This window comes from Festucalex cinctus, chromosome 9 (genome assembly GCF_051991245.1).
Source record: "Festucalex cinctus isolate MCC-2025b chromosome 9, RoL_Fcin_1.0, whole genome shotgun sequence".
NCBI classification, from domain to species: domain Eukaryota; kingdom Metazoa; phylum Chordata; class Actinopteri; order Syngnathiformes; family Syngnathidae; genus Festucalex; species Festucalex cinctus.
Genome location: NC_135419.1, coordinates 18,945,339 through 18,959,379, shown reverse-complemented (window position 1 = coordinate 18,959,379; position 14,041 = coordinate 18,945,339). Strand labels below are relative to the sequence as shown.

The 14,041-nt window shown below is 40.1% G+C and overlaps 1 protein-coding gene across 5 annotated transcripts in view; it reads left to right on the top strand.

The window, feature by feature from the left end:
- Positions 1–195: 195 nt before the first annotated feature.
- The window catches only part of drp2 (dystrophin related protein 2), a 241,583-nt gene continuing 227,737 nt past the window's right edge, over positions 196–14,041 (top strand). For all 5 annotated transcript variants that reach the window (XM_077532096.1, XM_077532093.1, XM_077532094.1 and 2 more), the window contains exon 1: positions 196–604. The gene's annotated coding sequence lies outside the window, so the exon portion shown is untranslated. The remainder of the gene's footprint in view (positions 605–14,041) is intronic.

Sequence of the window (14,041 nt, the reverse complement as noted above, 5' to 3'; positions counted from 1 at the left end):
AAAGTACGACTAATTCAGTACTGTTGGTGCTGTGCACTGTCTATTTCCTTGCTTTCTTACGCCCCCCAACACACACACACACACACACACACGCACGCAAGAGTGAATTCATGTCAGGATCCAAGTGTGGGAGGTACTTGGAAGTTGTAAATCTCTCGGCTGGCGAGGCGCGCGCACACTTGCAGCGAAGACGCGAGAAAGGAAAACACGCCGCCTCGCTCCATCTCCATCCCGCTCCTGACGCACCGTGCTCGGGCCACTCGCGTTCTTCTCACCCCACCCTCACGCCTCGCCTCTGACCTGCGGAAAGAGAAGAAGGGAGGGCGGTCAGACAGTCAATCGGACGACGTCCCTTTGCCAATGCAAATACTTAGCGGGCGGATGGAGCTTCACGGCGGCCGAACAGCTCCCTGATGTCACGCTTTCCTTCGCCGCCGCCGCCGGTCGCAGCTGCTCCTCCGCGCTCGTCTCCGGTGTTCTTCCCTCGTCCACCTCCACCCCCGCCGGATCTCTCGCTGCAGCTGCAGCCGCTCGGGAGCCAACACGGCCGGGGGAGCTTTGCCTTTACCACCTGAGCCACAACCTTTCGGACCGGTGCCAAAAGGTAAGACTGGCAGCTATTTTTTCTTTCTTTTTTTTTAAGTGAGTTTTTAAGACTTGTGCTTGATTCATCGATGATTTATGAATGTATATTCTTGCATTTGGCCGTTTTTGATGTTGGGTTGGAATGAATCCGGCGTCATGACGCATACGAAGTGTGCGCCAGTTTGTTTGGTCATTCTTGGCAACAAGATGTGCTTATGGTGGCATGAATGGTGCACCCACAACTCCGCGAACTAAAGCTTAAATCTCATATTTTAATAAAACGAAATGAAGCGGCAACCTGTGGTGGGGCGATTTTTAGGGTTCCTTGCCTTGCGATTTGAATTTGTTCCATGACAAAGCCATTAATTCAGATACAAGTTTGACTTTTTTTTTTTCTGGCCCCGTTTCTATAAGTGCAAATACGCAAGAAGTTACATTTGTAGTATTGAAATGCACCTTAAGGGGCGTGTCTTGGCAGTGAGCTAGCTGCGATTCAGTGGGAGAAGCGTCAACAAATCTGACTTTGCAAATACAGCAATGCTCAATTGTGACAATATTATTAGTATTATAGTATTCACCTCTCAGTGTACACAGGAGTGCAATTAAAATCCAAATTAATCACCATTAAAGTTGATTTTAATGTTTTAGGTCTTTTTTTTTTTTTTTTTTTTTTTTTTCTTTTTTTTTTTTTTTTTTTTTAAACGCAATTACCTTCATTTTTGAGTGACTAAACACATGAAACCTAATGACTCAACAGAGACATAGGTGGGTGTCTTGGAAGACGTCCTTACTTCTCTGAGTGCCTTTCTAGTTCATTCAAACGTTTCCTCTTATGAAAAACGTGACCGTGTGGTCGCTATATGCAGGGGACCCCCCCCCCCCCCCCTCTAGCAGGGGCCAGATGATAGGAAGATATAATGCAGTTTGGGCTTTCTGGAGCAGTTCCTCTGAGGTTTTATTTGCTTTGGGAATTGCGCGACATGTCGCAGGCCGGAGGTTATACCACCACTGTTGGGGCGAGTCAATTGGTTGTGTTGCTTTAAAAAGGCTCACAAAAGTGAGCACAGCCCTCACTTTATTTATAGTGTTGCAACTTTTCATGTGAAGAAACATCAATTTCTTATAATGTAAAGTAGTTAACGTAACTGTACGTTAATTGTATACAATTTACATTACTTCAACATAGCCATTCATGTCTCAACCACTGGCAACATAAGTGAGTACAGCCATTAGTGAAAATACTTAAATGAGTCCCCCCCCCATCATTATATAAACCTAGGGACGTTAACAGCATATCAACACATCCATTCATACAATTGCAACAAAAGTGAGTCCACTCCTAAGTGAAACATGCCTAAATTGTCCCCAGTCAGACCCCCTCAATGTCACGACTCACCAGCGTGCTACAGTAAAGTCAGGTGTGAATGGAGAGCAGGTGTGTTTGCGATCTTGTTGTAGCCAGGTCAAATGTTTAATTGGGCCCGATTTGGACAGTTTCACTTAGAAGTATACTCACTTTTGTTGCCAACGGTTGACTTTTTTCATAAATGGCTCTTTTGAGTTATTTTAAGTGACAGTAAACTTACTGACTCCTTTACGTTGTCATTTCTTTGGTGTTATGCGATGAAAAGATACAATAACATATTTACAAAAACGTGAGGTAACGTGTTTACAGTTATTTCCGTGCGTCTTCTTAAACCGCCGCGTCGGTGTGCTCCAACATGAGAAGTCGTAACTGTGTAATCATGTCGGTGCCGAGGATCAGACGCATCCTCCTCCTCTCTTGTGTTCTTTCATCTTCCTCACAATGAAGGCCTCTCAAAAAAACCAAACTCTAAATGGTCCAAGACGGATAAAAGAAAGTGAACAATCGCTTCATGCTGCTAACGTTCGCTCTCCTTATTGTTATCAGTTGAAAAAAATTAATGTCCAGTGATTTATTTTTATTTTTTATTTTTTCCCCAGGAGATCATTTCCCGGATGCCTTTTGATGTGGCTCTCTACATTTCAATTTTTCTGTGTTATGAGGATTGCGCTGCTGTTCTTTAGGAGGCACTTAAGACGGCAAACACTTGTGAAGTGTAATTGCGAAAGACGCTAAAAGGATTAGCGGGTTGTTCCGTTGTCATTGTCTGCCTGCGTCGACATGCCTGCTGCTCCTCTTTTCAGTCTTAATTTAGAAGAATAGAACATAATAGCCTTACACAACGTATACCCCCGCTGATGTGTTTGTAAACACTCTGCCAGCGGGTCCTGACCTTTATTGAGCCAAGGCGCAAAACAAAAACGACCAAAGTATATTTCCTGCAAGTCCCTGTAAAGTGAAAATAAATGTCTTCCAAGTTTGACCAACCACAGATTTCTTGACAATAACATGTTATATGTGACCTCAATATAGTCTAAACATGACAGTCTGATTAACATTACGTTTTTAGAATATGAGTTATGAAGCAAAATCCAGTCGTTTTTTATTTATTTTTTTATCATCCATCTCAAGGGGGGCGTCCATTTTGCCATTTGCTGTTGACTGAAGATGACGTCAATGCTCAGGCAACAAGCCAATCACAGCTCACCTGTAACACCAACACTGATGTCATCTTCAGTCGACAGCAACTGGCAAAATGGCCGATCCCTGAGATGGATAAAAAGGGCTGGATTTTGCTTCATAACTCATATTCTAACAAAATATTAACCAGAATTCCATATTTAGTGGGGCTGCATAGCGGATATTATTGTCAACAAAATGTTTTTTTTTTTGGGGTTTACTTCCCGCTTTAAGAACCTTGCCAAGATTGAATGATTCAGAAAAAAAAATTGCCAATATGTTAAACGAGAGTTCAAAATGGTGACAAATGAGACCGTTCCCTCCGCTTTGAAATGTTGTGGGTGTGTGCGCTGAATGCACTGAAGCCACGCCCCCTCAACAGCACCACCGTTCTGACCTGGAAAAAATGAAGGAATCTGTGTGCTCATAGACAATGACGACAATGAAGAGTTCTAATATGAAGTGGGCACCACAGCCAAAAGCCCTGTTGCTTTTCAATCTTTCTCTGCATGATGTGAAAACCATTCGCGGCCAACAATAAGGCACTCTAAAGCAGCTACAACATCCAAAAGCCCTTGTCCACATGCTAGCTGTCAAATGAACTAAAAAAACAAACAAAAAACTCCTTGCTCTTCTGACTTTGACTGTGACGTGTGCACTGACAACGAGGCGCTCTAAAGAAGCTATGCCATCCCGAAACACCGGTCCACAAGCTGGCTGTCAATAATTTACTTGAAAAAATTCCTCCACTCTCTGTGACACGTGCACACTCACAGCTGACGACGAGGCGCTCTGTCTGTCAATTTGGAACCCCCCTCCCCTCCAATTCTTGCCCTTTCATTTTTCTCTGCATGCACTCGTGGCTGACAACAAGGCGTTCTAAATCTGCCACGTGTGTGTAGTTTCTGAGGATGCTTTTTTGGGGATCTAGTTTCTCCTCTTCTCCTAATGCATTTCTTGTTCGGCTGGACTGAAAATTTTCAGCACAAGCATATAACGTTGAGTCAGTGGAGGTCTGCCCTCCACTGAGCAATTTCTCACCGACAACGTCAGACATTGTTAACCTTTTTTTTTCTTGATTTGTCAGTTAATAATGGTTGAACGTTAATAGAAAAGTTCCTCTGTTCCGTCATCCCCTCAAAGCGTCTTTTACGGGATATGCGTTATTTAGATCATGGCGGGAGCACGTGAAGGGTCGTCACTTTTCTTTCTTTTTTTCTTTTTTCCTCCCATTTTTTGGGTTTCTGTCTTTCTTTCTTAATTCGAGAGAGTGAGCTGAAAATGTCATCCTGTGTTTAAGTCTGCCTGGGGTCCCGTGTTACTTAGTGGTGCGTTATGAATTAGCATCCATCCCCCTGCTATAGTGACGGCCTGTATTCCTACTGGGCCATATTTAGTTGAAGAAGAGCTGAAGTCATGTTGGAATATTCATTTTAATGATATTTAATGGCAAAAACTGGTCTGTTTAATCTTACTTTTTTTTTTTTTTTCCCCCACTGGACTTAAGCGGAAATGGAGATGCAGGTTAACAACATGCCGCCCATAAACCATGTGACATGCCATGATAATAACCAATGACAGATCTGTGTGGTTTGTTGTGTGGTGAGGCTTTCTTTTTATACGACTTTCGAGTCGCTCACTTGCATTAGACAGTATTACCGGTAATTTCTCTACAGTGTTTGCAAACACACACACACACACATAGTTGCTTGGCACCTAGATGGCCCCCAGATGGTGCCAAAGCAATCTTTTATATTCCATATTTGCTTATGCCATCAGCGTATTTTTCAACAAATAATGGCAGATTGTCAGGGTTACCTGTTTGACATCTATTAAACACGACACAAAAAGGAAAGAAGACACTCAGTTCAGGGCTCTTGAGGAGAGAGAAGAGGAACTGACTGATACAATTCACTCCTGCACTCTCTGAAGATTTCTCTCCTCACCCTCTCTATTTATTTGTTTTTCTACGCCTCTAGTTACATGGCTGTTCCAACCCTCAAAATGCAAATGCAAGGCATAGTTGGATAGTTGGAACACAGTGTACTTGTTTGTCTATGTGTTCTGTGTGTGTGAGTGGAAGATTGTTGAGTATGCGTGGTCAAGTTTGCAATCATTTCTTAACAGAAAACAGGCGACCTCAGCAGACTGGCTCGAACCATTCTGCTGTGTTAGATGTTGTGGTTCTTCAGCTTTTTGAGTCATCTTCAACTAGCCAGGCTATGTGAATGTGAGTGGGAACGGAGCAAAGCATTCTTCATTGGAATCAGAAGCAATTCGTCTTTGCAAGCAAATGTACAACTTATTATTTACAATTATTCCCAAAAACAGCAAATAAGCCAGTTTGCAAATGCTAAACTGCCAAAATGTTTTTTTTTTAATTTTTTTTATTGTAGGAACATAATTTATCAAATGCATCCTTGAATAATTTCTTCAACTAAGTCAAGTTTCATTCCCACTAATCATTTTGACTTTGAGAAGAACAACAAACTATTTAATTAAATGCGAGCACCCCCCCACCGCTCCTCCCCTCATCCAAGCTTTGACCTGACTGATGTCACCTTCTGTATATCGGGCCTCCTTTGGGAGGAAATTATTTGCATTAACGGAGCCTGAGGTTTAATTTGGCCAAGTGGCATTTGTTTAAAGTGGATATTCTTCTAATTACGAGTAATGTACAGCATTCCCGGCGGAGCCTCGTCGGAGATAATAGAGCTCATTTGCTTCCGTTTTTGGAAGCACCTTCTTACCAACCAATATGCACTTTTTGTTTTTTATCGCTCACAGTGATAAATATATCTGTTTTATATGCAGAAGATTTTTTATTTTTTATTTTTTCCCCGCTCTACGCGCCGGGTGATTTGAATTAGAAATGCAATAGTGCAAATTACTGTCAAAGCAAGAAAGAAAGTGACTTTGAATGGAGACAAAAGTGACCAAACACGACTGGTCTGTAGAATAATAAAGGTTGTGTACGTTTTGCATACTTTTTGCCATAACCATTTAATAAGTATCCCCCTCGACCAATCATAGAGCACGTTAAGTAAGCATGTAATTATCACAGTTTGGTATATGATGTTTTGACGTTTATCACACATCTTATTGTGGGACTAAAGGTGTGCAGATGAGATGGAAGAGAGGGTAGAAATGCTCAACATGGTAATATTTCATATTCTCTGCAATATTTCTTAACATTGCGGGGGGGGAGCATCGAATGAATAGGAAACACAGCACTTGTATCACATATCATCTTTCCGCATTGGGAAGAATGGAGCTGCCATTACGCATATAGGAAAAACTACATTGGTGAAGTTGGTGAAGTCAATTCATTTTATATTCTGTATAGCTTCTCTAGATATGAAAAGGTACCATTTAACTATTTCCAACTATTTCTCTTCATTGCTCTTGTTTTGTTTTCTATAGAAGTAGAATAATGTTGGTGCAGGGGCGGCTCTATTCTGATGTGATACAGGGCCAGGCCACCCCAATATTGTCCAAAAAAGTATGAACTGTGTGCCTAATCACCTTTACAAAGCAAATTTTAAAAGTAACAGTACGTATTATAATACAATTGCTTTGTATTGTAAATTAATTGATTGATTTTTGCGTGTTTAACTCATTCACTGGCAGCCATTTTCACTGAAGCAACCCCCTTCTCTCCCGGCTGTTTTACTGGATTTTGACTGATTTTGGAAGGCCCACAGAATATTGTGTTCTATTGCTATAGAAAAACATAGAACATACCAAAAGAAAGATTAGCGTCTCTTCTTTCATCATGAAAAAAAAGTATATTTCTATCTGTTTCCGTTTTGCAGCAATTAGCATTAGAATATAACTAAGTTTCATCATTATTAACAAATCTATTTAGAATTGTGAATAATTTGGCTTTTTCCCCCAACATGGCTCTGGTTGATCTCTTATACTCTGCTGCCACCTGCTGGCCGTTTGTGTATTAACTACCATATATTCATATTCATTCTTTGCTGTTGAGAGGCTGCATCAAAGACTTCTGTATGCTCTAGTCTAGCATTAAAAAAATAAAATAAATAAAAAAACGTATAAATACGTCTTTGGGACACCTAAAATATTTAAAATAGAACATATTTATATGTTTTTGGGAGCAAATGAGTTTTTCATTTCAAAGTGGCCAACAGCTTTTGTCTGAAACACTTCGAGTTGAGTCAATGGGGGGGGGGCACAAACTATTGGTTTTCATTTCAACTGCCTTAAGTTAAGGAAACTTGTCTTGTGTCGTTTGCTAAAAGGTTAAAGAACACATCTTAGTTGGCGTCATCAGTTGCTGCTTCCTCCGTCCGCGTGGCCGCTCATCTCTTCCATCTGCAAACATCCCGGCGTTGGCCCGCATCAAGTCAGCGCGACGGTAATTTGGGGTGATTATCGCTTCTCCCTCGTGGTCCGCCGCCACACGGCGAGAGGCCCCTCGCGCTCGGCTGGACTGTCACGGCGCGTTACGAGATGTTTGATGGCGGCTAGATGGCGCATAATGAAGCAAACGAGAAGCAGTAGTAGCAGTAAAAAAAAAAAAAAACTAAAAAAAAGCGCAGAGCTTATTCATTATTCAGCGTCTTGCGGTTGTATTTGTATAGTGCAAAATCCCAGCTGAGGCTGCACCGACGTTGTGGAGAGTGGCCTGATTGTTGGCTTTAATTTGCGGAGACTTAAACACAGCTTTGAAAAGCGAACGGTGACGAGAAGCGAGCGCCAGGTGGGAAGGAAGCGTTCAAGAAGTTGGAGGTGGGGCCCAAAATGTTGTAGTCAACCATAAACAAAAAAAATATGATTGTTGTGGAGATCTTCATATTTGTTTGTTTGTGAATTGATCATTTGATTATTCCACGTATGTCCTTCATCCTCTTTGAAGCAAGAAGTTGATTTCAAAGAAAAAACACATATGAAAGTGCTCCCTCATTTTTTTTTAGACTTAGACTATAATATAATAGAATATTAGTATAGTTTTATTTGTAGACTTAGACTTAGACTTGACTTTATTGATCCCTTTGGGATGGCTCCCTCTGGGAAATTTTTTGCTCCTCTTTTTAAAACCGTTAAGCCTTGGCGGAGGTCGCTGCTCTATTGGGTGACAGTCTAAATTCAGTGAAAATATTGTATCACAATAGATGTGAAATGGGGGAGAAAAAAAATTAAAAAAAACCTCAATGTTATTGAAGTGCAGGCCTTCAACTTCAATTTTGAAAAGCTTTCATAAAAATATGACATTCATCATTTGGGAAATGCAGCCAGCCATTTTATGCAGAGTACCTCTTTTCTTTTTCTTTTTCTTTTTTTTCCAGGGGATGAAAAGTTTTCGGACAAAGTGACATTGCAACTCTTGCCATTGTTCAAATACGTTTGGAGCAAATAGTATATGAATTTGTTATATCGCTGCCAAACTAAGAAATGTGATCCATGTGGTAATATATAATTCTGCATAATCTACTACCCACCTACGTTTAATCTAACATTTGAAAAAAGATGTCTGTGTGAAAAAGGCTCACCAATAGAGGGCGCTATGGGGTGCTGCCCCACTACTGACTGCAATACCTTGACAAAGACATGATAAAAATGATACAATGAAATAGAAAATTTTGAAGTACCGTATTTTCCACACTATAAGGCGCACCTAAAAGCCTTCAATTTTTTTAAAAGCTGACCATGCGCCTTATAATCCAGTGCGCCTTATATATGGATCAATATTGAGCCGCAACAACTCGCTGTCAAGACGCTGTCGGTGACCCTGCATGATCGGTGAGGCGCATGCGCAGAAGATCCCGCCATCTTGGATCGCTAGCTAATACTAATACTTTACCTCAGAGAAAATAATAAAACAGCTGTTTATTCATTTTGGGAGTGAATGGAGTTGTCAGAAAGCTGGTTTGTAATCTATTAATAAAGTTTGACTGGCCTATCTGACTGTTTTGTTGACATTCCCTTTAGCGCAGAACCATCTAATGGATGCATAACGTAACCCCAGCCTCTACTGTAGTGCTTTATATATGGAAAAAGTTTGAACATATGTCATACATTGAAGGTGCGCCTTATAATGAGGTGCGCCTTATAGTGCGGAAAATACGGTATATGTATATCTAACTATAGTTAAAGAGATACAATTTGATAATTGCCACTTGCTGTCGATTGAAAATGACATGCAGGTGCTCAGAGCTCAGGTAATGATCAATCACAGCTTACCTGCATTCTGGGTTTGGTCATGTGACATTTGCAAACCGAGCCACGATTGGTCATTACCTGAGCCCCAAGTACATGTGATGTAATTTTCAGTCAACAGCAAGTGGCAAAATAGGTACAATTATACATGAAGGATAATGAAATGATACAATTTAGAGACAACATATTAGCTTCTTACAGCTGAAAATGACTAAATCAGTCACATATCATTAATAAAGTTAATCTCTGTCATCTGATTTTGTGACGCATTTCTGATATGGGGCGCTAATAAGCTTTAAGAGACGAGCGTGTAGAATTCTACAAATGGATGTTGTACTGTAGTTGACATGTTTACTTTTAAATTTTATCATTATGACTGGGAGTGTCAGACAATTCAAATTTTTAAATGTAATTAATCGCATGACTTCAATAGTTGCGCCACGATTAATTGCAAATTTTATATCTGTTCTAAATGTATAATAAAATATTTTTTCCCTAAGTTTTCATACTCTTATCTCGTTCACTCCCAGCTATGTTCACTGAATCAACTAACTAATTTTGTAAGGCCCACAGAATATTATGTTCTATTGCTATAAAAACATGGAAGCTCCCAAAAGAAAGATTAGTCTATTCTTTTTTTAGTTAAAGTAAAAAAAAAAAAAGAAAAAAAGTATATTTGTATGTTTCCATTTTGCAGCAACTAGCATTAGAATATAGCAAAGTTTCGTCATTATTCACAAACCTGTTGAAAACACTGGGGAAAAGAGCTTTTTGATCGCTTATATTCTACTGCCACCTGATGGCCTTTTTTGTCATAACTACCATTGCTTTAAGCGACCTTTTCAGGTCAGAAGCTGTATCAAAGCCTTCTGTGTGCTCTAACATAGAAAAAACAAAACATTAAAAATGTATAAATATGTTTTTGGTAGGGAAGGACAAAGTATTAAACGTATATATACGTTTTGGGGTTTGAATGAATTAAGATAAAAGTTGAAAAACTAATAGAAATATGCATGCATCTTTTAGTCATTGATACAGTGATTTCATCATAATTAATCTAAAATTAAAAATATGTCCCGTGCTGCAAAAAAAAAAAAAAAAAGTGTGATATTGATTTGTGTTGAGGCCATTTTTTTCTGCCACTTGATGGCATAATTGTATTTGTAAGACGTTGGTGACAGCTCAATTTTCTCAATTTTCTTTTCACATTAAGAGTGATCTAATCTTTAACATGAAGTAACTTGTGAAATTCTGCACATTTTTAAAGTGATAAAAATACAAGTTGACCCCAGTCTCCACAAATATATGCATTATTGTTACATTTATTACTACTAAGTGGCCTTAAAGGAACTTTAAATTAACTCAAACTTAACGCACTAATTTTGACATCCCTAATTATTACACGTAGGCCTTTTTATTTATTCAACTTACAGTCGGTGCAGTAAAATTTGTGTTTCAACTTAAGAACAGTGCGAGTACCTTTGCTACTTCTTCTCCTAACCTGACCCCCCCTCCCGCTGAAATGTACCAAAACAAAACGAGGCTGCAGTCATTGATAGAAAATCCATTTCGCAAGTCAATAAATTCCCGAGCATGCGGTCTCCTTGGCCACGGCGACCGCCAGCTATTATTTAGGATGCGCTAAGCGACACGTTCCTATTAACGTGACTGTCTGGGTGTCTGTGGCCTGCCTTTTTATGCGGGTTATTTACTGCGCGGCGGCTGCGGGGGTCTCTGCTCCGGGCGTGCTGCTCAAGGCCGGCGTGGCCTCACGATGCGGGAATGCGGGACTTTTAATGGGACAGATGGGAGGGATGAGGATGAGCGAGCGGCAAGGGGGCGCGTTTTAGACGGAACATTTACAACGACAGCATGTTGGTGCAGATGTGATGCCCGCTTGAAAGCGGCTGCAGACGAGGGCTTGCAATGCGAGATTATTGACTCCGTAGGTCAGGAACAACTGTGGTGCTCAAGGGCCATATTTGATTGAAAAAATAAAATAAAAAAATCAGACACAGGGTCGGTTTGTGGATGAGATGAAAAAATAAAATAAAAGGAGTGTCAATTATATATATATATATATATATATATATATATATATATATATATATATATATATAAAACTCATTTAATTTTGTATTTTTTCAAAATGAATATTCAGTTTAATCACAAGTAATTAACCAAATGTTTAATCGAATAAACATGATGAAATTATTGCGATTTTATTATTTAAAATAAACCAACAAACTATTATCTAAATATAAATGAGTAAAACATAAACACAGTGGTTCCTTGCTATTTGCACGCTCCCCCAAAAGGCTAGGAATTGCCGATAGATGGCTCCAAAGCACTACTTTTGTCAAAATGAGGATCCTCAACTCATCATAAGCAAAATAACCTGGCACCAAGATGACACAATATGGCGCCAAAGGGCTACTTTTCTCGAGCTAAAGCCCCTCGATTTACTTCATCCCACTTCCTTAGCACCAAGATGCTAAAAGGTGCCACCAAAGCACTACTTTTGTCAAAATGAAGCTCCTCAACTTATCATAAACAAAATAACCCGGCGCCAAGATGCCACAGTATGGTGGCAAAGGGCTACTTACGTTTAGCTAAAGCTCCTCAATTCACCTCATCATAGTTCAGTGGCAGCAACATGTGAAAAAGGTGCCACCAAAGCACTACTTTTGTCAAAATGAAGCTCCTCAACTTATAAACAAAATAACCCGGCGCCAAGATGCCACAGTATGGTGGCAAAGGGCTACTTATGTTTAGCGAAAGCTCCTCAATTCACCTCATCATAGTTCAGTGGCAGCAACATGTGGAAAAGGTGGTACCAAAGCACTATTTTTGCCTAAATGAAACTCTCATCTCCCTTCAACATAGTTTTGTGGCACCAAGGCGCCATAAAATGGTGGCATAGGAATACTTTTGTCTAGCTAAATCTCCTCAATTCACCTCATCATAGTTCAGTGGCAGCGACGTGAAAAAGGTGGCACCAAAGCACTACTTTTGCCTATGCAATGCTCCACAACTCACTTCAACATAGTTCTTTGGCACCAAGGCGCCATAAAATGGTGGCAAAGTACACTACTTTTGGTGAAATGAAGCTCCTCAATTGACTTCAGCATAGTTGCTTGGCATCACTAGCTCACGACCTTTTTTTTTTTTAATTTTTTTTATTTTTTTAATCACTAGTATTTAGCTCCTCTACAGAAGTGTACTTAAAACAATTAGTACTAGAGGTGTCAGTACTCTGTATCAGTGAGTACTCAAAAAGTGAAAACGTGGTGTCAAACATCCCTACTTTATTGTGTTTATTTGCACGATGCTCCCCATTTACTATGCATAAAAGTTTCAAATGAAACCACTTAATAATTTGGAGCAAATGATTTTGCTAACTCTCAAGCTACAGCTAGCATGTGTGGATCCCAGTTTGCGAATTAAGAGGTATTTTGTTTCATAATGTGAACGTTTGTGTGCATTTGCTCTGTGACTGGCTGGCAATCCATCCGGGGTGGGGCCTGCCGAGAGAACCTGCAGCTCAGCTGCCCACCTAATCAGGACAACAACAAAAAGTGAGAGAAAATGGATGGATGGGCGTATTTCAAGACAATTCACTCTGTTTCCAGACTTGATGTGACAAAAAACCCATTTTGACCAAGTTAAAAAAACAAAAAAACAAAACAAAAAAAGTAATCTCCAATCAGGCTTCACAAGCGGCCGCTTCCTATTGTTCCATCTTGTTTATTTCCACTTTTCAAGTCACGTATTCTCATTTGACTTTTTTTCTTTTCTTCCTGTCTGGATTTTTATTTTTCATTGCATTTATTTCCACTTTTATTTTCATGGTAATATTCCCGATTTGTGCCGCTGCTGCACGCTTTCGGAGCAATAAATTAAAGAAGACCTTTTATGGATTGACACTTTATTCATCCCGTGATTGAAATGAAATTGTCACAGCAGCAATAGTCGCACTAACTTTCATTTTAATAACGGAGGGGAGTGTCACGATTGAGGTGCGGTGGTGGACTCAAATGCAGGGAAGCAGGGCAAAGAGGCAGAGGTGAAGCCAAAAAGGGATTTAATGGAACAAAAACAGGGAGGTCAACGAGGTACTGGTCAGAAACAACAAAGATACTCAGGGAAGGAAAACAAGGCAAACTTGGGAGGAACTATGGGGCAAAAATCTGACAGCATGTCAGGAGGAAATAACAATGAATTGACACAGACAGAGGGGAGACAAGAGACTAAATACACACAAACACACACTAATTGACACAACGAGACACAGCTGGGCAAGACACAAGTGGCAGAGGGTTCTGATTGGTTGACACACGAGGAAGTCAGGCAAACACAGGTGGGCAGGACAATGCATGATGAGACAGAAACTTTAAGGGCTATGATGACTAAAACAAAACCCACTCAAAACTAGCACCCTGACAAAAGAAAAAAAACAAAAACAACTAACCCAAACCATGACAGGGAGAAACCCCCCCCCATCAAAGTTCAAACAAACAAAGAGCAACACTGAGGATGTAAAATTCCAATTGGTCTCAAATATTCTCCATCAATCAGTTTTACTATATTGGGGGAGGGGTCAGAAAACATGTGCAACACATTTATTGCACAGGTTTTTACTGTATTGGCGGTCCGGAAGGGTCAGAAAACAAGTCAGCATCTGGTGTGGCTTCCTCGCACATTGCAACTTTTTTTTTTTTTTTTGGC